At 39.4% G+C, this 24,228-nt stretch overlaps 1 protein-coding gene across 1 annotated transcript in view; it reads right to left on the bottom strand.

The window, feature by feature from the left end:
* The window catches only part of FHL1 (four and a half LIM domains 1), a 63,198-nt gene extending 40,656 nt beyond the window's left edge, over positions 1-22,542 (bottom strand). The window contains exon 1 of the mRNA XM_054578100.1: positions 22,404-22,542. The gene's annotated coding sequence lies outside the window, so the exon portion shown is untranslated. The remainder of the gene's footprint in view (positions 1-22,403) is intronic.
* Positions 22,543-24,228: the final 1,686 nt, after the last annotated feature.

The raw sequence follows: 24,228 nt of genomic DNA, 5'->3' as shown, positions 1-24,228 counted from the left end.
ACTTCTCATCTATCCTGATTTTATTCAAATACTTACACTATGGTAGTCACAAACACTGGCATATGTGCTTTTCAAAACACATTTTAAGTGTTACCATAAAATGCAGTAACAAATACAAATAAGATGGCCATTGGCTCATTTCTTTTAGTAGAAGAACTGATAAACTGGCTCTCATTAGGCAAAATAATGTATTGGTATAAATGGTTCAGATTAAAGATGCCTCATTTTAAATAATTTCAAGATAATCAAGATGCAAGGAAAATAAGACCAGCAACACTGAAAGGAAAAGAAATCAACAGAGACAAGAGGGAAGGAGGGAGGGGGGGCGGGGACAAGGAAGGGAATGGGAAAGTCAAGGAACATATAGCGAGGACTCATGGACAAAACCAAAGGGGAAGAGCTGAGGGAGGGAAGGAGGGGAGGGGGCAAGGGAACGTGGTGGGGGGTTGGCAGAGACAAATGTATTTGAAAAAATAAAATAAAAAAAGTAAAAGTAAAGCTATATATAAAATTGTCATTCTACACGTGCTCTTTACATATGGTTGAATTTTGTTAAAAATTACATTGTATCTTATATGCTACAAAACTAACAAATTTAGTAAATTGCTTATTAATTGCTAGTACATTTTTAAACATTGTCCTTTTTTCCATATTCATAATATAACTAAATAAAAATACAGCTAATATAAAAAAAGCAAAGAAAAAGATCTGCAAAATCAAATCTTTAACAATATGTTAATAAACAAAAACCAAGAGGATGTTACATTATAGCAATATAATAAAATCTAAGTTTGTGTCCTTATATTAAGATTTAGTATAGAATATATCTGGTGATGTATATCTGGTGATATGCTGTATAGTATGTCTAGAAGATCATTGATTCCAAATAAGTTTCTGTATTTATTTTATATGATAAAAGTCATAATATTCTTCACAATTTGAAAGAGAAATGTTTATACTTATTTGGTCTGGGAAAAGATAAGCTACATTTTAAAAGATACCTACTAGATATACTACATGTTTGAAGTTGTGATTAGCCGAGATTTCTCCCTAGATTTTTACAGTATCTTCAGAAAACTAAAAAGTGAATGGATTTACCAAAGTTAGAGTGCCGAGCCATTTTTAAAACTTGATTTGGAATATAGGTAACCCTACAGGGGTGTCCAACATTTTGGCATCTCTGGGCCACATGGGAAGAGTTGCCTTGGACCACACATTACACTGTGACATGTAATCACAAAAACAAAATAAAACAAAAACTCATGTTTGTTTTTATTAATTTATTTTTTTACTTTTTATTGTGGTAAGAACTTATTTTTTTTAAAGATTTAACTTATTTTTTTAATTTTTAAAAATTTTTAAATCATGTTTATTCTATTACAGTTGTCTCAATTTTTTACCTCTTTGCCCTCCTCCACCCATCCCACCCCCACCCCGCACTCAATTCCCACTCTGCTGTCCATGTCTATGGGTCATTCATACATGTTCTTTGTCTCGTTCCTTCTCCTCCTTTTCACCATTGTCCTCCTTCCCCATCCCCTCTGGTCACTTTCAGTCTGCTCCATGTTTCCATGCGTGTGGTTTATTTTGTTTGTTCGTTTATTTTGTTGAATAGATTCCACTTATAGGTGGGATCATATTGTATTTGTCTTTCACCGACTGGCTTATTTCACTTAGCTTAATATTCTCCAGTTCCATCCATGTTGTCCCAAAAGGTAGGAGTTCCTTCTTTCTTATTTTTAATGCAGATTGATTTTATTTATTTATTTTTTAAATGTCAAGACCAATAAAAAATATTTAAAAATTTAAATCCATTTTAAAGTGTCAGCAATCATGATACCTGCACAGAAATAATAAAGTAGATCAATGAAATAAAATGAGCATTCTAGAAACAAATGTATATATCTGTCTAACAATGAAATATATGATTAAATTGATATTTCAAATCAATGGGGAAAAGAAGGTTTATTCAACATATAAGGTGCATGGATCACTATTACTTGAAATAAAACAAATATAAAGCCCTATTTCACATATTTTACAACAAATATTCAGGTGAGTTAAAAATCAATATGTAAAATCTAAGGAGTTTTAGGAGCAAATACAAAATAATATTTTTCCTTCCATGAAGTAACATATTCAAACCCATAAGCTATAAAGTAAAATATTGAAAATATTATTAAACATTTAAGACTATATAGTAATATACATATACAAAAAGTTAAAAGACAAATAATAGAAAAGGCAAGTATTTGCAACACATCTAAAAAAGGGTTAATAGTTTCGTTTTGTTTTATTAGGGAAAAAACCCCACAAATATTTAATCAAAAAATGGATAAAGAATACCAAAAAGTCATGTAAAGCTTTTTAAAAACATAACAGAAATAGGCAAGAAATATACAAAACCAGGTTTAGTTTCAACAAATAGTAAAGGAACAATTAAAATAACAAATCTTTGTCACAATCAGATTAATATATATTAAACGTATTGGTACTATCAAGTATGGGTGACTGTGAAAAGTACTGGGTATTCACAGACTCTTTTTCTTCATCTTCTTAAAGCAGTCCCTTTAGCATATTTTGCAACACTGGTTTGGGGTAGGTGTATTCTTTTAGCCTTCTTTTGTCTGGGAAACTCCTTATTTCACCTTCCATTTTAATTGAGAGCCTTGCTGGGTAGAGCCGTCTTGGGTGCAGGCCTTTGCTTTTCAATACTTGGAATATTTCTTGCCATTCCGTTCTGGCTTGTACTGTTTCTGTTGAGAAGTCAGCAGCTAGGTGTATCGGGGCTCCCTTATATGTTACTACCTTTTTCTCCCTTGCTTCCTTTGGGATTCTCTGTTTGTCTTTGATATTTCCCATTTTAATGATGATGTGTCTTGGAGGGGATCTCATTGGGTTCCTCTTGAATGGGACCCTCTATGCTTCCTGGACTTGTGTGACTTTTTCTCACCACAAGTTAGGTAAGTTTTCCATTACTACTTTCTCAAACAGGTTCTCTATCCCTTGCTCCTCTTGTTCTTCTGGTATCCTTGTTATATGGATATTATTATTACATTTCAGGTTGTCTTGCATTTCCCTTAATCCCTCTTCACTCTTTTTGAGTCTTTTCTCATTTTCTTGCTCTTTCTGGGATCTTTTTTCTACCTTCTCCTCCAGCCTGCTGATTCAATCCTCTGCTTCATTTAGCCTGCTTTTGATTCCTTCTACTCAATTCAGAAATTGTATTCTTCATTTCCTCTTGTCTCTTATGGATAGTTTCTATGTTCTTTTTCATGCTGATATAGTTTGCAGTAAGTTCCTCATAGTTTCCCTGTAGTTTTTTGTAGTTCAGTCTGAGCTCATGAGTTCATTGAACTTCCTTAGAACTGTTGTTTGGAAATCAATATCTGATAGTTTACTTCCCTCAATTTCATTTATTTCTCTTTATGTGGATTCCTCCTTTCCCTTCAACTGAGGGGTGTTTGTCTTCCCATTATTTGTGACTTTTTTTTTTGCTTCTGCTTCTTAAATTGATCTGTCTTGACTTCCTGACTTTGTAGTGTGAACATCTATGGCAGGAGACCACTGTGTTTTGTTTTGTTTTTTCTTTCTGGATCTGCCTCTGATGATGTCAGATGTTGACCCTGTCTGACCTCAGTCTGTTCAACACTTCCAGGAATCTACTGTCTGTGGCTGTCTCCTACAGGTGTTAATCTAGTCACTCTGAACTCATCAGGTCAGCTTAGAGACACCACAGAGAGGGCCAGAGTACCTCCTGCGGGGGTGGGCTATTGGGTCCTCTCATATTGTTGCCACTCAGGGGAGTGGTCTGCCTGATCGAGATGGCTGCTGCCGTCTGAGGAATGAGTCAGCACCAGATCCTGCCAGCTACTTTCTCTGTTCTCTCCCCAAAGACTCCTTCCCCAGTCTCTCCTCAGGTGTCTCTAGCTCACTCTGCCCCCGCCTTTGCCGGAGACCAGGGTAAGTGGCTGCATACAAAAATATATATGTTGGCCCTTTAAACGGCTCTTTGTGTCTCCAGCTGCCTGTCTCTGGCAGAGAACATCCTATCTGCTTTTCGCAGATGGCTGTTATCAGTGTACTTTTTGGGCTCTGGTGCTGTAGGCTGGAGATCCCTGCTTATGGTTTAGACCCTGCTCTTCTCAGGGGGATCCAATTGTCTGTTTCAGTATCCTTCTGGTGCTGCTGCCCATGGGTGCCCCACCTACCTTCTCGAGTATCTACCGTACTCCTTACGAGTTAGGTTGTGCTAAAGCTGATTCTTCTGTCTGTGTGAGGTTAAAAGGCTCCTCTCTCACTATTGTTCAGTTGCTCATTGCAGGTGATTTCTCCATAATTTAGTTGTAAGTCCGGGTTGGTCCTAGGAGGAAGTCAGTGTGACTTCCACTCACTCCTCTGCCATCTTGATTCCTCCTATTTTATTTTTTAAAAGGTTTTATATATTTATTTTTAGAGAGTGGGAGGGAGGAAGAAAGAGAGGGAGAGAAACATCAGTGTGTGGTTGCCTCTCATGCGTCCCATACTGGGGACCTGGCCTGCAATCCAGGCATGTGCCCTGACTGGGAATCGAAATGGCGACCCTTTGGTTTACAGGCCAGTGCTCAATCCACTGAGCCACACCAACCAGGGCAAACTCTCATGTTTTAAGTAAATTCATGATTTTGTGTTGGGCCTCATTCATAGCCATCCTGGGCCGCATGTGGCCCAAGGGCTGTGGGTTGGACAGCCCTGTGAATTTAAAATAGTGACTTTGCTTTTATTGCTTTCCATACTAGTAAATATAAGGTGTCTTTACTCCTGGATATGGCACAACCAAAAAGTCACTGAACACAGAAAGATGAACAGGGCCTCCACCATGTCCCAAGTATACACTAAGAAGCTCTTTTGATGGGTCATTTCTGGATGCAAATTTAAAGAATTTTTTTTGTCAGAAAGGGGGGATAAGCAATAAAGTATATTTATTTTTTGACTAGAGTATTAAAACATTGAGAATACTTTTGCAACAAAAGGGACTACATCATACTAAAAACTTCTGCACAGCAAAGAAGACCACCTACAAAAAGAAGCCAGCCTACTGAATGGGAGAAAATATTTGAAAACCTGTATCTTCAAAAGGGCCAATATCCATAATGCAGGGTTGGGCTGAAGTAGGTTTACAGTTGTTCACATGGAAAATAACATAACAACTAATAAATAATAATACAAGAATAAACTCTGTATACTCACAACTATAAACCTACTTTTACCCCACCCCGTATATAAAGAACCCATACAACTCAATGGTTTAAAAAACAAAACAAAACTAATCTGATTTTAAAATGGGCAGAAGGTCTAAAGAGACATTTTTCTAAAAAAGACATACAGAGGGCCAACAGACACATGAAAATATGCTCAACTTCTCTAATCATCAGGGAAATGCAAATTAAAACCACAATGAGATATCACCTGACACCTGTCAGAATGGCTATCATCAATAAATCAACAAAGAACAAGTGCTGGCAAGGATGTGGAGAAAAGGGAACCTTCATGTACTGTTGGTGGGAATGCAGCCTGGTGCAGTCACTGTGGAAAACAGAATGGAATTTCCTTAAAAAATTGAAAATGGAGCTGCCTTATGACCCAGCAATTCCATTTCTTGGAATGTAGCTGGATAAACCCAAAACACTAATTCAAAAGAATATATGTTTCAGTATATTCATTGCAGCATTAGTTACAATAACTATGACATGGAAACAGCCCAAGAGCCCATCGATAAATAAATGGATAAAAAAATTTGTGAGATAAAATGGAGTATTATTCAGCCATAAAAGGAAGGAAAATCTTGTCATTTTTGACAACATAAAGGGACTTTAAGGGTATTGTGCTAAGCAAAAGTAGTCAGATAAAGACAAATACCATATGATCTCCCTTATATGTGGAATCTAAAATAAAACAAAAAACCAACCACATATATACAGAGAACAGATTGGTGCTTGCTAGAGACAGGAGGATGGAAGAAATGGGTGAAGGGGGTGAAAAGGTTTTTTAAAGGACTTTTTTCTGTGTATATTGTTGCATAATTTCTGGCTAATAAGCTTTATTAGAATAAAGAAAAAATAGAAAAGTTAAAAAATAATAGAACATTAAAAATACTTTAAAAAGCTGTCAATAACAGAAGAAACTAAAATTATCATCATTAGGAACAAATGAAAGCAATGCCAAAAAAAGGGCAAAATCCAACAAGAAAAATGGAGAAGCAAATATTTGCTAAAGTCAAAAGGTGCAACCTTGAAATTCTTGTCCTTTGCCCTAATGTTCAATGGTATTTGTGTTGTTTTTAAAATACAGAGATTGATGTCCTTTCAATGACAATTACAACAGCTCCCAAATCAAACAAATGATAAAATAAAAATTCACTTAATTGACTGATAGGTTTGAATTAGTCGTTGCCAAGTTTACAACTTTCCCACAACTCCAAGCATTCTTTCGTTAAAAGAAATAGGGATTTTGCCCGCCCCCCTGCCATGATGACCCTGAGTAACTTTCTGGGTGACTACAATTCTTTATTTTTATGTAACTCACTGGGGAACACTCATTCCCCAAATTAGAACTCTTAAATCAAAGCAATGGGGGGGGGCAAAAATAAGTACAGACTCGTAAAAATGTGACAATTCTGATAGTACTAGCTGCCTCAGAATTCTGAGAGGAACTCCTGAGTCAAAGACATTCTAACACTGCCCCTCACTCCCACAACCATCACCAAATCCTGTCCATTTGTCCTGCAAAAGAGCTTTCATACTTTTTCTTCCTTATAATCTCATTTCTACAACACTTATTTAACCCATTATCACTTCACAGACTACTTCATCAAATTTAACTATGGGTGTACTCCCTCCTTCACATAGCTGCCAGAAAAACCTTTCAAACACAGCACCTTGCCAGTATCCACTTCCTTTCCCCAAGACCTTCCCTCCACCATAATCAAAAGGCCACATTTCTAGCATGAAATTCAAGGCCTTCCAGTCAGACCCGAACCCACTTTTCACGTTCCACCATACTCAACTCCAGCTTTGGCCAGCTCCCTGCCACTGAGGCTGGTCACCACTGGAGAATAACAAGTGCTCATGCCACCCTCCCCTAAACCAAATATTCCTAAATTGCCTGTACCTGGGGAGCCAGAGCAACTAATGATGACTTGGGTGCTTGAAGTTCCCCCAGATGAATCTAAAGTGCAGCCAAGTTTGAGAACCACTGCTCCAAATTCCTATAATCCACAGTTGTCAAAGTTTAGTGGGCATCAGAATCTCCTGGGGGCAAGGGGGTTATTAAAACAGATAGCCGGGCCCCACCCCTAGTGTTTCTGATTCAGTAGGTCTGGGGTGGGCCCATGAATTGGGATTTCTAACCAGTTCCCAGATGATACTGATGCTGCTGACCAAGGATCCCACTTAGAGGAACTGCTGCTCTATAGCTGTGATCAATATAATTATATAGTGTCAATATATGTACCATATACAGCAGGTATAACATTTCATTCAAAATTGTCCTGCTATATGAGACACCATAGGAATTTAACTCTTATTTATATCAATTAGCCTATGGTAAAATTGGTTTCGTTATATGTTGTTTCACTTATAGTCACAGAACCTATCATCATTAAGTGAGGACTTACTATATGTATAATAGTTATATGTGCACGTAAGTATTATATGTATACTTCATTTAGCAAATGAAAATGTAGCATGTTCTGGGGTCTTTCTTCTATTACTGCCTTGTAGTGCTAGTTTAACTTTTTAACACATTTGTTTATGAACCGGCCCTCAGAATGTTTTAGAGATTATCTAGTCCAATTCCCTTTTTATAAACAGACCCCAAGAGGGGCAGTGATTTGCCCAAAGGATCAGATGATTATTGGCAGAACTTGGGCTAAGATTCAAAATTCCCAACTCCTCCTCCCCCTCAGTTCAATACTCTTTCCACAACATCCTTAATGCATCTCTAACAGCCTCTCCAATTAGAGTGGACACTCCTTGCTTAAAGAGATCACTTTTGTTTTTAATATCCCCTACAGCAGCTAGCAAGCCTAGCAAAGTGCCTAGCACACAGAGTAAGCATTCAATAAACATTTGCTTATTTCATTTTATGAAATACTCGGCCTCATACTTATTTATAAGCTAGGTTCGGCACAATGCTGGCAATTGGGCAGCTCTGCTCCAATCAATTAGCCATAGAGTAAATCCTTCACATCAACACACACATTACTAGTATCTGCTATAAGGACAATAATAAGCACATACATAAAGACAAACGAATTATAGGGGTTTTAAAAGCAGAAGGAATAAGTTTATAAGGTGACACAATTGAACTCTCAAGATTTAATACATACCCTAAATTCCATTTTATACCTAACAAACCAGTACAGCAGTAAAAATCTGACTAGTTAGGGAAGCTTAAAGTATGTTGCTTTGGCCCTGGCTGGTATGGCTCAGTGGGTTGAGCACCTGCCTATGAACTAAAGGGTCGTGAGTTTGATCCAGGCAGGGTACATGCCTGGATTGCTGGCCAGGTCCGCAGTAGGGGGCGTGTGAAATGCAACCACACATTGATGTTTCTCTTTCTCCCTCCCTCTCCTTCTCTAAAAAAATAAATATATAAAAAATCTTTAGAAGAAAACTTAAAAAAAATAAAGTATGCTGCTTTGGTAGTTAGAATACTTAGGCCAATGATCCCCCAACTTTTTTGTGTTGAGGCCATTGCTATTCCTTAACGGAAATTCCACAGGTAACTGAATTAAGGGTAAAGAGGAGACAGAGAGGGAGGGAGATGAAAAGAAGCCAAAGGTCTGAGAAGCAGTTGGGTGAGGACCAAGAGGACTGTCACACACCTGGCCATGCATGTCATTGCCATTACACCTACCCAGACCTTCCAGCTATTTCCAGTAGCTTTACTGGGAGGAGAATGACTATGCGAGGCCTCATGATTAAGCCTATCTGTACCTTATGATTTGACCAGAGTGATAATGTTGCATTACTGCAATGGACAGAAATTGCTGTATAAGCAAGTCAGCTACAGAACTTGGTATGAATTGTGAAGGTGACCACAGGAATGCACTGGCTGTGCCACTATTTGGTTCACCACTGTCACAGAGTAACCCGTGATCTTGGCAACTGAAGTGGAATCTCCATCCTCCATCATGGATTGTACCTCTAGGGAGAAGTTATTCCTGTCTTGTCTCTTTCTCCTTCCCCATTAAAATCTACTGCTTCTAACAGACATAGGACCGCATGCACAGTATAGTCAATCAGGCAAGCAATGAAGCCAAGGAAAACCATGTAAAAGTTTGTCTACAGGTGAAACAATGAGTATACATAACCAATCCATACCTTAAAAATCACTTCTGATATACAAAATAAATTTTTATAAGTTAAACAGGTGAACTCTATAACCACCACCCCTTAATTAGTATTTTTTCAGGTAATTGTATGAAGTTTCTAACCCTAGGTCTAATTACAGACCTGATGGACACATTCCATGAACAACCATATCCCCTAGATATCCATTCCTTGAGTGATCACCCTCATTTTTATGTTCTAATCCTCAATGCCTTGTCAGTTTTTTCTCTGTCTTTAACATCACCATGTTTATCTCCCTCAGTCTCAATGTCCTTCTCAGACCCAATCTTCCTCCCCCTTGTCCCCCCTGCTTACTACTGCCTACCATAGAATGTTGTTTCACAGCCAACTCACTCAAGAAAGTAACACATACTTGTAGTTGCTCATAATAATCACCCAGCTCCAATATAAAAAACAACATTTACAATAAGATCATTTAAAAGCTAATCTCTTTACACAGGTTTAGTGCAGAGTTGGCCACAATGAGTAACTGTATGGAGGTTCTGGTGTTAGAGGTCAGTGCTTCTACAAGCCTTGCAATAGCCTTTGGCCCAAAGCAATCAAACTCTGACCTGGATATTGGCTCAAAAAATTGGCATGAGCTCACCAACGGTCACTGTTGCTAGTGACACCAACAAATGCAAGGGTAAAGGGGCTTACTGGACACTAGGGCAGGGGATTTATCAAATCTGGAGATCCACTCTATTGCAAAGATGGTACAATGCCCCAGTGGTGGCAAAGTCCCAACCCGATAGTCAAGATGACCTGTCTAGTAACTACTGTGCAACCAGACAGTGGTTAGCAGTACTGGGCAGCTCTTTCAGAAGCTCACAATTTCACTTTTCAGGGGAACCATGATACAAACTTACATCACTCATGAAGCACTTCTCTTATTTTACTAGTATTTAAAAACAAACATTGTACTCTCATCTACAAGTTAATAATAAAAAGTGCCTGATATATTATTTGTATTTCTGAATCACAATGTACAAAGTTTTTTTTTTAAATTAATGTTTTTGAGCAGTTTTAGGATTACAGCAAAACTGAGTAGAAAATAGTTTCCATATACTCAACACCCCTCCCAGTTTCCTCTATTATTAACATCTTGGCATTACTGAAGTGTATTTGTCACAGCTGATAAGCCAATATTGATATACTATTATTAACTGAAGTCCAAAGTTTACATTAGCGTTCACTCTTTGTGTTGTACATTCCACAGATTTTGACAAGTGTTGAAGGTTTTTTTTTTTTTAATCCTTTACAGTACATCCTGAGGAGCAATAAACCACTTTATCTGAAGGAAATTTTTATTGCTTTAGCTTTGTAAAAGGAAGTTTCATAGGGATTTTATAATGTAAATCATTCATTTCTTTTTAATGATTCATGGTTTCAAAGACTCTCTATAACACAGCTCTCAAACATATTTGACTTTGATCATCAAAAACCAACCATTCACAACTCTTAAACCTCCAGCCTGGCTCCAAACCAGAAAGGAGTCTAAATAAATTTTTGGACTACAAAACAAAAAGTAAGATAACACCTCCAGTACAATATCTGACATGGGGAAGTTAAGTCTGTTGATGACTCAGTCTGGAGATGTTTATAAAAAACAGCTGTGTCATTAAAAGATTTTTTTAAATGTAAATGAAATGGGGTTGAAGTGAACATGATTTTGTTGACCATGTTCATGAATTATATATGCAACATGCACTGGTAGACTTGTGTAATAATCTTTTGTGATACTTAGTTTTTTTACATATCCTAGTCTCTGTACGAACCTGCACAGACAAAGAACAAACTCCTGCTTTCATTTATTGAAGGGTTTCCAAAACTGAGCTCTGTTTTAAGTATGTGCATCCTTTGCTTGTATTTTGTGATAAAAAAAAAGAACCCTTTGTTGTTGAGAATGCTGGCATCAACCCCATTATTTTTTTCTCTTTTCGGGAACATATGAAGCAAGATATTCTTTTCCTGTGTATTTTCAGCTTTTGTAAACTTTTGTTTTAAAATGGTTTTATAAAAGGGCTTTTACAACCTCTCCCCCACAAATAAAGAGCTGTATCATAAGAAAGCACAGCAGTGTAAGGAGTGGCATGAGGAGAAAGAAAAGACGAGGAAGAAAACCGGGGAAGGAAGACAGTGGCAGTCAGGAGTGGTAATGGAGACTGGAGGCAGGACAGAGCGATAGCAGTGGAACAGAGAGCTAGCTAGACAGAAAAGCAGTGACATGTATTTTTTGCATGAGGAAGGGACAAATTACATCTCAACAGTATAGCCCTTAAATTGGCTAACAAGAGAATGGAGACAAATGTATTTAAACAATAAAAAAATTGGCTAATAATTGTTCAATTGAATATATCAGCAGGAAATGAATGTTGAGCATATTAAAAGGTTGCCTTTTATGTAAGTATGTAAAGATACGACCAATACACAGAAAATTCCTTCTGAGTCTGTTTCAAATCTTTTTGAAAGCTCAAGGGATAGGATTATTCCTGTGTAATAATATACATACATTAGCTGGAGGTCCTGAGATACACACACACACACACACACACACACACACACACACACGTCTATATATATCTCAGATATATACAGATTAAAATATTATTTTTTCATTTTCATTTTACAAATAAACAGGAAATAAAATTCAAATTACTTTATTTGTCCTGTTCATTCATATATATATACACACACGAATATATATATATATACGAATATATATATATATATATATATATAGTCTTTGGATAGAAAAGGATCCATTAATTTTCAAATCTAAGTTTAAAAAGTGGCTCTCATGCCCAGACGAATGTGGCTCAATTGGTTGGGCATCACTCTGCAAAGCAAAAGGTCCCCAGTTCGATTCCTGGTCAGAGCACATGCCTGGGTTGTAGGTTTGGCCCCTGGTCCAGGCAAGTGTGAGAGACAACTGATAAATATTTTCCTCCTCCTCTTTCTGCCTCCCTTCCCCTCTCTCTAAAAATAAATGTTTTTTTTTTTAAAAAAAAAAAACAATAAAACTGGCTCTTACTCAAGGGCAGCTCAGTGGGGACATGGGCAGAGGGAAGAATGTACTGTAAAAGGGGCCTGGGGAAACTTTTGCAGGAGTGATAAAAATATTCTACATTCTGATTGTGGCAGTGGTTTCATGGGTATATACATCTGCCAAAATTCATCAAATTATATGCCTTAAGAAAATGCAGTTTATATTGCATGTAAACGATACTCAATAAACTTGATATTAACATTCCACAATGTGTGTGTACATCAAATTCTCATGTTGTACCCTCTAAATATATAAATTATATTTGTTAATTATTCCTTAATAAAATAGGGGAAAAGTGGGTATTTGAAAACTGGCTCTAACAGCCCTGGCTGGTGTGGCTCAGTGGATTGAGTGCCAGCCTGCAAACCAAAGGGTCGCTGGTTCGATTCCCAGTCAGGGCACATGTCTCGGTTGCAGGCCAGGTCCCCAGTTTGGGGCATATGAAAGGCAACCATACATTGATGTTTCTCTCCCTCTCTTTCTCCCTCCCTTCCCCTCTAAAAATAAATAAAGTCTTTAAAAAACATTAAAAAAGAACTGACTCTAACAAAGGCTAACTGCTTATCAGCGATTTTCAACCACTTTGACACAATTTTTAAAACATGCAATACCTGACTATTAGTCAGGGGCACTGACCTCCTTTCCCTTAGACTGTCAAACAGAAAAATTACAACAGCCAACATAACAACAGCCATCAGTTGTGAACAAATCAAAATTATACCTATTTTTGTCAGATCAGCAAAAAAAAAAAAAAAAATTTTTTTTTTGGTGTGCCATAGAATTTTAGTAATTAGTTTACGTGTGCCAGGAGGGGAAAGAAGGTTGAAAATTGCTGCTATAGATGCAAGTATTAACTTTCACCAGCTCTTAGTTTAGCTGCTTGGTTTCTTTTGTTAATGTGGTTAGGTGCGCTTATACTACATGGAAAATTCCTCCCCAGTTCCTTCCTTAAAAAGAGGTAGTTCTTCAGGTGTACAGCACAGTGGTTACTGAAGCTCTGCTTCTTCTACAGCACATTTTTCTATCCTTTCACTTACATGTTTATTTCTTGAGCTGATTGAGTACAGCACTTCTAAATATCAACCCTTCTGTTTTTAGGGTACCCATTAGTGAAGCAGGTTTAGAGTAAAGTTGTATAAAAATCTTGAGCCAAGTTGCAATATGAAACCAGGGGCTATGCATGAAACAAAGAATTGTTGTTTATCTCTAACCAGTTGCATTTGAAAGAATCTTCCGACATCAAATCCTAAATTCGTGACCATCATCACTTTTGTTTTTGGGTTTGAAACTCATGAGACTTTTAATACAACTGTGTAACAACCAAATTTAATTTCAGTTTATAAACATTTTGAACACACACACACAAAAGAGACAGAGCTTCTTGTAGCCTAGAAGAGAATGGTTCTAGGTCTTGAAAATTTGAATTGACTCTGCCATCTAGAGATGAAGGATCTTTGACAAGGAATTTAGTGCCTCCTAATCTTCCAGAAGCTACCTGGCTGAGGACTTTATCATTTCAAGTATTGAAAACTACTATTTTTTACAGGGTATTTCTTAGAAAATGTTGAGAAACAGAATTTTGTTAATTCAGATGTCTAAATCCACTATGACTTAGTGATATAAAATTTGAGACTTTACAATTCATGTGTATGTTTTCTTCAATCTCTAAGAAATCTGGGAGGGTACCTGTTACTTTAGTTTACCTGGTTACACGAGAGGCCAGATGACTGTTTATGTCTATAGGCACACACTAACAATCTGTTTCACAAGCAAGAATGGTGTGTAATGTCTTCCTAATAAATCACACATTTTTAAACTTCACAGGATTCAAGCAGCCTTATCCACGCTCTAAAATTGAGAGTGAATGACAAAACTTATTAATTAATCAAGCATAGAAATTTAGTTTTGTATCATTCTTGTCAAAACAACCTTGATGATAAAAACCTCTGCATCCTCAGCTATAATTTCCTCAGTATTGAAGAGTATATGCAAAAGTTTGTGGATACTACAAATTCTTGTAAGTAGAATATCCATGGGTCATTTTGTGTCTTGGAATATATATATCTAAGATCCAGAGAATTTTTAGTGGGTAAAGAAAATATAAATTCTACAAGCAGTAAAGAGCTGACTACAAAAAACTCATATTGATTGTCCTTTTCTTTTTGTAGGTTTAACTGCATTAAAAAGAAAAAAAATACACACATATCTTCTATCTGTGCATTTTCTACCTATAGTAGTTGAAAAATAAAGTACAAGCAAATCTCATTAGTTTAAATACAGAAGAAAACACCCATTTTCTAAGAAGTATACAGTGTGCTACAGGAAACTTGCAAGAGCTGGTTGCTCCTGACAATACACATACTCATCAACAGACGATAAGGAGAAACAGGCACAACTACTTAAGAACACATCCCTAGGCAAGGGTAAAATTTCCTCATTTGTTTAAATAGTAAGCCCTTAGCAATGGTATCCATATTCACTACTTCACATAGCTTTAGCATTTGCTGGGGCCCTCACTGTACAGATGATTTCGTGTTCACAGGTTTACATGTACAGGTGGGGCAAAAGCAGGTTTACAGTTGTTCATATGCAAAACAATTCAATAATTAATAAATAATAATACAAAACAAACTCTGTTTCACATACTTAAAATTGTAAACCTACTTTTGCCTCACCCTGTATATGTGGCCTATGTCCTCTCTGATCGTATTTTGTTTTATTTATTTTTTTATCAGTGACATTTCTGTATCAAGTGACACTAGCTCTTCTAAGCCCACACCTACTCTGGACAGCACCTTCCCTGCCCATCCTAGGCTGAAAAAAGGACCTGGCCCAGTCCAGGTTGGGGTAACCGTAATACTGGTGACAGGGGTACAGGAGACTCAGTGGCAGATGAACGTGTTGATGTGGATACACTGAGAACTGAATAAAGGAAAGTGCACAGAGTCAGCTGTACTGAAAAAAGAGTCACCCTAACAGTGAACAGACACACAGGCAAAGGAGACACAATGAGAGAGAGAGAGAGAGAGAGAGAGAGAGCACGAGCGCGCGCGCCACATGTCTAGAGAGAGAGAGAAAGGGCAGGGAAAGAGAAGGAGAAAAGCTGAAGAACTTTAATAGTGCCAAATCAAAACAACAATTAATGATGCCACTCTGCCGGCATTTGCCTCAATTTCTTAACTTCCTACCTATTGGAAGCATGTGCAATCTTTGAAATTCTTTTCCCACAATTTTAACAGATATCTAATTTTATAAAGGAAAAATAATAATTTTGTGCAGCAATAGTACTAATTGTGGTCTTCCAGGCTTCCATGTGTAAAGACTCATATAAAGTTGTTTCTCATTTTTGTGACCATAGGCATGTTTGATATGTGTTGGTACTTGCCCATAGGCCAGGGACAATTAAACTGAGGGCCAGATGCTCAAAAGAGGTTTCCCATTACTAATCTTCAATTTCAGTAAAGCAAATTCTATGAAAAATTCCTGTACTGCTCACAACTCTTTTGGTCACTTTCTGAAATAAGGAAATACTTGGTCTTTTTGGTATCCTTTAGTATAGTTGTTATACTTCCACCATAATAGCTGTTCTTTTGTGGGCCAGGCTAACAGAAAGTTATTAACTATGAGAAGTTTGTAATTAGAGAATTAAAACTGACCTACTACGAAGAATCTACACAACTTCAAACTGGAACTCAACAACAGCACATTCTGTGACCTTGGATCAGGTGCCTCTTTGAGCCTCCTTATCCTCATCTGTAAAATGAAGGAGGAGGAGTACTGACAGCCCCTTCTAGCAAGGAAATTCTATCACTTACAATGAAGGAGAAATTTTGGGGGGATTACACAAAGAAGCCACAGGACAGTTCTCCAACTCCCTAGCAGCATTCTCACTTCATTCCTTATAACCATGATTTCTCTCTAGAAATGCAACACTAATTCAGAAAATATTTTGGTAAAGTTTAAAAAAATAACTTAGACTATACTTATAGTTTGGAGAATTTGCAAAGGACTTGAGTTCTTCATTTAAAAAAAATCACTGCATTTCAAAAAGAACTACAAAACATTGTCACTAATTTCTGGGTGGTGGATTATAACTGATTTTTATTTTCTCCTTTAGGCTTTTCTTTATTTTCTGAAGTTCCCTACAATGAAAAAGTACCACACTTATCATTTCAAAAATTAGATATTCAAAAAGATTAGTGTAATTTTACAAGTTTGATCAGATCTCTCAAGTTTACCCTGAAATCACTGGGAAGGGGGCACAAAAAGCAGATGGTATCACAGTGAGTGTTTATACACAGTAGTTGATTGCCCAAGCGGCTGACTGTTGTAGTCAGAATCAGGACATTATTATTACAATCAAAATCTATGGTTCACAGTCCTATGTGGAAATCAAAATGTACATTTTGTCTAAATAACATTTCTTCCCCCCTGCCCCAGCATCCTGGCCCTTGAGAATCATGGTTAAAATTCCTTTCCAATTTAAAGTAAATGAAATGAAACATGAGGTCCTTCTTCTTCCCACAAAAAAAGCTTGCCAGACAAAATATAATTGCTAATGGGCTGTTTCTTATTTTTCCTCTTTTTATGCTCTAAAACACAACATATCAAAAGTTAAATATTAGCTGTCAAAACAAAACACACCCCCCATATGAAAAACACAAGTATGAATTTGATGATTTTAAAATAAAAACAACTTCCATAGAAAAGAGACAAATGTTTAAAAGATAACAAAACCAAATGTTGCCATTACTAAATCCTACCACAGCTTGAGGAAAGATAGGTGAGCTGCAGAAAGGATCCAAACATAATTCAGTAACTTCCAGTTTTATGGTTATCATATAAGTGTCCAAAAGATTCAAGTAAGACAGAAAATGAAGTTCTCCAAAATGATAATGACAGGCTTACTTCACGTAGATCTCCAGAACAAATTCCATGTTGCACTCAGTTCTTCATTCTCTACCTAAATTTAATCCTGGCACCTATAACACATTATCTCTGAAATTACTTTTTTATAGGACTGGTTACTCGCCTCTCTGCAACACACCATTCAACTCAACCCCCTTCCATCAACACGGAGTTTTAGATCAAGCAGCAGGGGATAGTAGCTTAGTCATGGGACTTAAGTTCAAAACTGAACTCTGTTGCTTATTAGTTGCACAATCTTAAACAACTTAACTAATCTTATCTGTGAAATGTGCATAACTACTTTGCAGAGTTGCTATGAGGATAAAATTACATAAAGGTTATAAATACAACTCGTGTATTTTCTAGAAATAGGCCTTTAAGTAATATTGGTCCCCCTTCTCCCCTACTCCTGGCTACTTACTCCAAACATGATCAAATTTAACATTCATGGTTTTAATTACTCTCAAGCAGGCTCAATGGTATGTAGGACATGTAGTAATTTTAATTTTGTTAAGTAAGATTTTGAATAGAGCACACCCCAAGGGAGACAGTATGACATTGTGCTTAAAACCATGAACTTCTGAGGAGTAAACAACCTTTTGATGTCTACTTCTAAAGTTGACCAGCTGTGGGACCTAAGGCAAGTCACTTTAACACTGAGCCTGGTTCCTCATTTGTAAAATGAAGAGAATATACCATGTACGTAAGTCCCTGGCACACAGTAATTACCATCTATGGTACCTGTTATTGGTCTTTTAATTATTCAGGTCCATGTATGGGAACCAGTCACTTTTAAGACTAGTAAAGTGAGCTCAGCCAACTACTCAAGTCCTATCAAGGCACTGTCATTGTTCTCTACTCTCCTGAAGTTACATTTTATTGCATTTTGTACAGGAAATTACATCAACCTCAGCACTAATGACTTTTTTGTTCAGATCATTCTTTGTTGGTGGGGGGTGGGGAGCCTGCCCTGTACACTCTAGAATGTTAAAGCAGCATCCTTGGCCTCCCAGAGGCATGCCAAGCCCCAAGCTGTAGCAGCCAAAAATGTCTCTGGACATTGTTCAATGTCTTCCGGGGGTGAAACTGCCCCAGTTAGAAACCAGTGGTCCAGAACTCTTCCCAAAAAGGGGAATTCTCAAAATTCTCAGGAGGTAGCCCTGCAGGAGGGCAAAGGTTTACTGGAGCTACTAGTTAGCATTAGCTATTCTTCTGGGCTCCACCATCCATTATTATCTATAATTCAAAGTTAACCACAGAAAAATATTTTTTGGCCCAGTTTGCTGTCAGAAGATGCTTGAAGGCACAGGAAGGAATGCTGGCCTGGCTGTCTTCTCACTATTCTGTACAGGGATACAAAATGCTGAACTTAAATATCAAGAATTCTGCTATGTCCTATTTATTTTACATAAAGCTTAACTTAAAAAAAAAGACCATAGACCTTAAGATGACTTAGAGACTGTATTATTACCCAAGATGAAGAATTCTGTCTTAGCTGGGGAGCTGAGATAAAATTTATGCAATGAACAATTCCCTGGAAAAAAATGGCTCCACAATTTGCATGGCTAAAGCATGTTTAAGGTATATAAAGTACTATGTTAATTTCCAAAAGACTCTGGACAACTCTTGATTATCCACAACAAATTCATTTTCTAGCTTTCATTTAGTAACTACACCAGAAAGCAGAAGCCATTTCTTATCCACTGTGCGCCCCTGCACCTAGCACACAGCCTCTGACAGAGGTGGTAAAACTCAGTAAATGTTTCTTGAATAAATGAATGGTCATATATTCTGCTTAATTAAGTACCCCACTGACAAAATAAAGCTTTCTTTGCTCTCATCCAACAGGAGCTCAAAGAAAAGCTCTTTTAAGAGAAAATAATTACAGTCGACTCCCTTTTACCCCAAATCCCAACAACTGGAAAGTTCAATTAACCAAAAAATTTTTGTAGGCAAAAGTTGGGGAAGGCAGCCAAAGAGATAAGTTCAACCAAGTGCCAACATTTGTTCAACTCCCACAAGGTTATAAAAGGCTTGGCATTATTGGCATGGAAGGGGAAAAAGGGAGAGGTTCGGGGAAGAAGAGAATCAGGAAGTGGAGGGCAGGAAAACAGGGATCAGTCTCAGAAGGTTACCTTTCATTCCTTCAACTAACTGTTATTTTTTTTTTAGATGTCAAGACTTTATGAGTGTGGGGTAATTTCTAACACAAATTTTGATTTACAAATTACTTTTCAAATGGATGGTAGCAAAATCTTCAAGGCTATTTAGAAAGATATTTTATCATATATTTGATTTCTGAAATGCCATCTTCCCCCCAGTCCCACAGGGCAACAGGTTCTCAAAAAGCTGGGTAAAAAGACACTCCATGTACAATTTTTGTCTATAGAAACTTGAGGCCCACCACCTATCAACATGCTTCTCTCTGTAAAAGATTTACCTGTCTCAGCATTCTATTCATAAGAAAAAAAATCAGACTTAAATCCTGTAGGAAAAAAAATCAACATATAATTTTTGACTTCCTGAAGGCTGCTCCTGGGTGTCCTCAGGAGATTAGTTCCAGGACACCCCACAGATACTCAAATCCATGCATGTTCAAGTCACCTGTATAAAATGGTGCAGATCAATGCATAACACAGTCAGCCCTCCACATCTGCGGACTCCCAAGGGCAGATGGAAAACAGTACAAGTATTTACTGGGGAAAAAATTGCTATATAAGTGGATCCCTTAAGTTCAAACCTGTGTTGTTCAACTGTACTATTTTTTAGACTGTTGCTTATACACAGAATGCATATCATATTAACATTACAAATGGTGCATATGATAATGTTTATTTAAATGTATTTTCATTAATCTTTGAGACCCAAATCTCTACTTCCATTTAAACATTTCCAGGTTAGCATTTCCAATAAACAAGTAATAATCTTATTTCAGTGGTTCATTAGTTTGATACTTATTAAATTAGCTCCAATACACTGGTATCATACAAGAGGAATTTTTACCAATTTAAATCTTACACATATTTTTTAACATTTCACTAAAAAACTAGACTTGGTTAAAAACAAAACAAAACACTTTCCTTCTCCAAAAACTCAATATGGGAATGGTAGCTTAGAATTTCAAAAAGATATGGCTACAGAACCTATATTGTAGTATCAGACTATGTAATTATTGGGAGGTGGTTTGTACAAATCACAGCCTATCTGACCAATTTCCTGTTGCGTAAAGATTATATTTGCTCTTTAAAAATGTTAAATAAGCATTTTTAAAGACTGAAGATAAAAACTAGATTGGAACCTTATGTAACCAAAATGGGAAAGCAGTATATGGCCTCACCACATTAAAGGCTTTAGCCTCTTTAATATGTATTCTTCTTAAACAAACAAGAGCATGAGTTTCCAAAGGCAAAGCTACCATCCCAGAAGCCCTTGCTTCTTCAGTGTAAAGAATGAGGAGGGTTCTGTTTCTGGAGAAGACGAGCTGGGGAAGGAAAGGCTTTGCAAAATTCCAAGGGGCCCATAATTTAAATTTATGCTATTCTGCAAATGTTCACATTTCCAAGAAACAATATAAAACACATTAAAACTGTCTTAATCAAAATAACACAAAAAATTATTCCTGCTCCTCTGTAAGCTTGCCATAGATTTGATAACCCAGGGAAGAATTACAGGCAATCACAAAATGATGGCTCCAATTAGGAAAACTGGATCTATTCCAAATTCAAATCAAAGGGGGCTCGGATAATCCCGATGGAATAATTTAAATGAATATAGGGGACTTCCAGCAAAGACATACAACGTTTATTCTATTTCTACTCCTTCTGAAAGGCAAACAAAATGCTACGACGACGGGTCTCTTGCCCTTCAGGAAATTCAAAAACCAAACCTGTAGTTCCGCCGTAGTCTCTTCTTTTCCCAAGGGGTCTCCCTGGTACAGGGTTTTTTTTGTAAAGGGCAAGATCAAAACAAACCCGAGAAACTCAAATGCAGTCCCAACTGCAGAAAATAATATAGCGCTGAACCCGAACCATACACAGTCTTCCCTTGCTGATTTCCAAAAGTCCACCTAGTCCTGGACGATAAGAGGAAGAGAGGAATGGAAGAGAAAGAGAAACTTCGAAAGCAGAAAGCGCTCTCCCAGAGCCTAGAACAGACGGTACCTTATAGGGATTTCAAGTTTTTTGAGATGGAAAGGTCACACCCTACAGTTTTTGAAAAATCTACCTTCTAGGATCAATCCACGTGATAGAACCTTCCTATAGCTTCTCTAGGTTCCACTCTGGAGCTAAAATCCACCACTACCCCCTCAATTCGCCAACCATCCCATCCCACCCGAACCGACCCCACCCCCACGACAACCACTTAAAAGGGCAGCGGGCTCTCCCCCTCCCTCCCCATTCTCCGTGCACTCCCCCACTCCTCCAACGCCCCCAGCCCCCCTGCGGAAAAAAAACCTGGAGAGTCCCTTACCTCCACTCCCTCGCATCCCCACCCCCACCATCCTCGTGGCGAGAACTAAGGGAGGTCCCCCTTCACGCCCTCCCTAATCTCCACCATCCTTAGTAAGAAAACCAGTGGGAGACCCCCCCACTTCATCTTCACCCGCTTCCCATAAACCGTGATAGCTATCCTTGTTGAGAAAACCAAGAGGTGCCTCCACCTCGCCCCACCCCAACTGCCGGACATCCTGGGTGAGAAAACCAAAAGCCCCGTTCTCCCCCTCCGTCCTCCCTACCATTCCGCAGAGAAGAACGTGGAGAGCCCGCTCCCCCACCTCCACCCCGCTCCCTCCCTATCCCCACCCCCCACCACCTTGGCGAAAGCCCTGGGGAGGCCTAAACGTGCACCAGAGGAGAGCTCCCTGTGGGCGTCCCGGAACCTGCAGCCCGTTGCGTCCCCAGTCCCCACCCCCGGCCCGGCGGCCACAGCCAGAGGCCGCAGGTTGCGGGCTCCTAAAGGCCCGGCAGCCCTAAGCGACTGCGGCGGGGCTATAGGGCAGCGGCTCCCCGGGGACGCGGGCCGGTGGGCGGGAGGCAGACCGGCACGCACACGCGGCGAGAAAGCGGGCTTACTGCCTGGGGATGCTCGGCAGCGCAGCTGTCCCGGAGGCGGCCGCTACCTGCACCGAGACCGAAGAGCGGCAGCGACAGCAGCGGTGGTGGTGGCAGCGGACTGAGCCCCCTCAGCCGGGCGCGAGATGTAGGGCGCGGGAGGGACGCGAGGGGAGGGGCGCGCTCGGGGGGCGGGGAGGGGGAGGGAGCGCGCGCAGGGGCAGACGCGGCTGGCCTGGGGCGGGGCGCGCGCCAGCCGGGGCTCTGACCGTGGGGCTGCTGTGCGAAGCGAGCGCGTTGGGGCCGATCTGGCAGGGGGTTTGGGGCTGGAGCGCCAAGCGCTCCACGCGCCCACGTGCCCCGCGTCTCGGGAGCGGCGGCGCTGCCTGCAAGGCGCGGGCGCGCGGAGAAGGTGGCTGTGGGGCGGTGGTGGCGAGCGCTTCCCCGTAGGGCCGGCCCTGGCCTGGAGAGGAGGGCGGTCTAGGGGCTCCCGGGGCTCTCCTCCCTAGCGTCGCAGCCTTCCAGCCCGTTAAGGAATCACGAGTCACTGCGGGCAGCTTCGCCCAGGGCAGGGGTGGTGGGAGTAACAAAGAGAGCCCAGAGAAGGTGGCCACGCCAGGGGCCTCCGCTAACCTGCGTACTCCTTGCAAAGCCGATCGCTTCTGGAACGTACCCCGTTTGGCCCCGACTGTGGAACCGCGTGGTTCGGAGTGGCACCCAGGGACCCACCAGAGACCCTTCTCTTTAGTAACAGGAAGGAGAGGGAGCGAAAGGAGCCCCATCCTTAAGTCCAAAGCCACAAGCCAGGTTGCTTTATATCACTCAGAAAACCCCTGATGGTAGCGGCACGTGGTTACTCATTCATTCACTGAACGCTCAGTTCACTGAGCCCTCACCATGTGCCAAGCACTGTGTCAGGCGCTGGTAAGACAGTGCAGAATCCCGCAGAACACTCTCTACCCTGACCTGGGAGCTTGCAATCTAGTCGGGGAGACAGATGATAAATAAGTGAGAAAATAATCAAACCTGGGAAAGACCTGTGCAGGAAAAGAAGAGGGTGCAAATTTTGTGGTTGAAAAGGAGCAGGTGGAATTTAAGCTGAGCCCTGAAAATTATGAAAGGAGCAATCGTAGAACAGCCAGGGAAAAAGTCTTCAGAAATAGGTAACAGATGTAGGAAAGCCAGAAGGAGGGGGCAAATCTTGATGCTTTGGAACTAAGGTGGTGATTATAATTGGCACCAGAACAGCTGGGGAGAGTAGCATAATAAAAGGTTGGGCATTGATGGGGACCAGATCATGAACTGCATCCTAGTCAATGGGCAGACCATTTTGTTCCAAAATAAATGAGAGGCCTTTGGATGAATGGCTTTACCCTGGGGCAATACATCTGATTTATATTTCTTTGTTCTTTTTGAGTAATTGTAGATTCACATCCTTTTGTAAGAAATAAAACAGAGATACCCCTAACCCATTTCCCCCCAATGCAAAACTATAATACAAGGCCACAAGCAGAATATTGACATTAGTACAATTTACCAATCTTACTCAGATTTCCCTGGCTTTACTTGTACGTGTGTGTGTATTTAGTTCTATACAATTTTATCACATCTAGGCTCATGTATCCACCACCACAGTCGAGATATAAAATAGTTTCATCCTTACCAGGATCCATCCTGTTGCTATTTTATAGCCACAGCCACTTCCTCCGTCCTCCCAGATCCCTCGCCAATGGCGACCAGTAATCTGTCCTCCATTTCAGCAATTTTGTCATTTTATGAATGTTATGTACATGAATCATACGGTATGTAACCTTTGGGGATTGGCTTTTTGCCCCCACTCAGCTTC

Source organism: Pteronotus mesoamericanus, unplaced genomic scaffold (genome assembly GCF_021234165.1).
Source record: "Pteronotus mesoamericanus isolate MK-2021 breed Mesoamerican mustached bat unplaced genomic scaffold, CSHL_Meso_final contig_49, whole genome shotgun sequence".
Lineage (NCBI taxonomy): Eukaryota > Metazoa > Chordata > Mammalia > Chiroptera > Mormoopidae > Pteronotus > Pteronotus mesoamericanus.
This window is presented reverse-complemented; position numbering and strand designations above follow the sequence as displayed.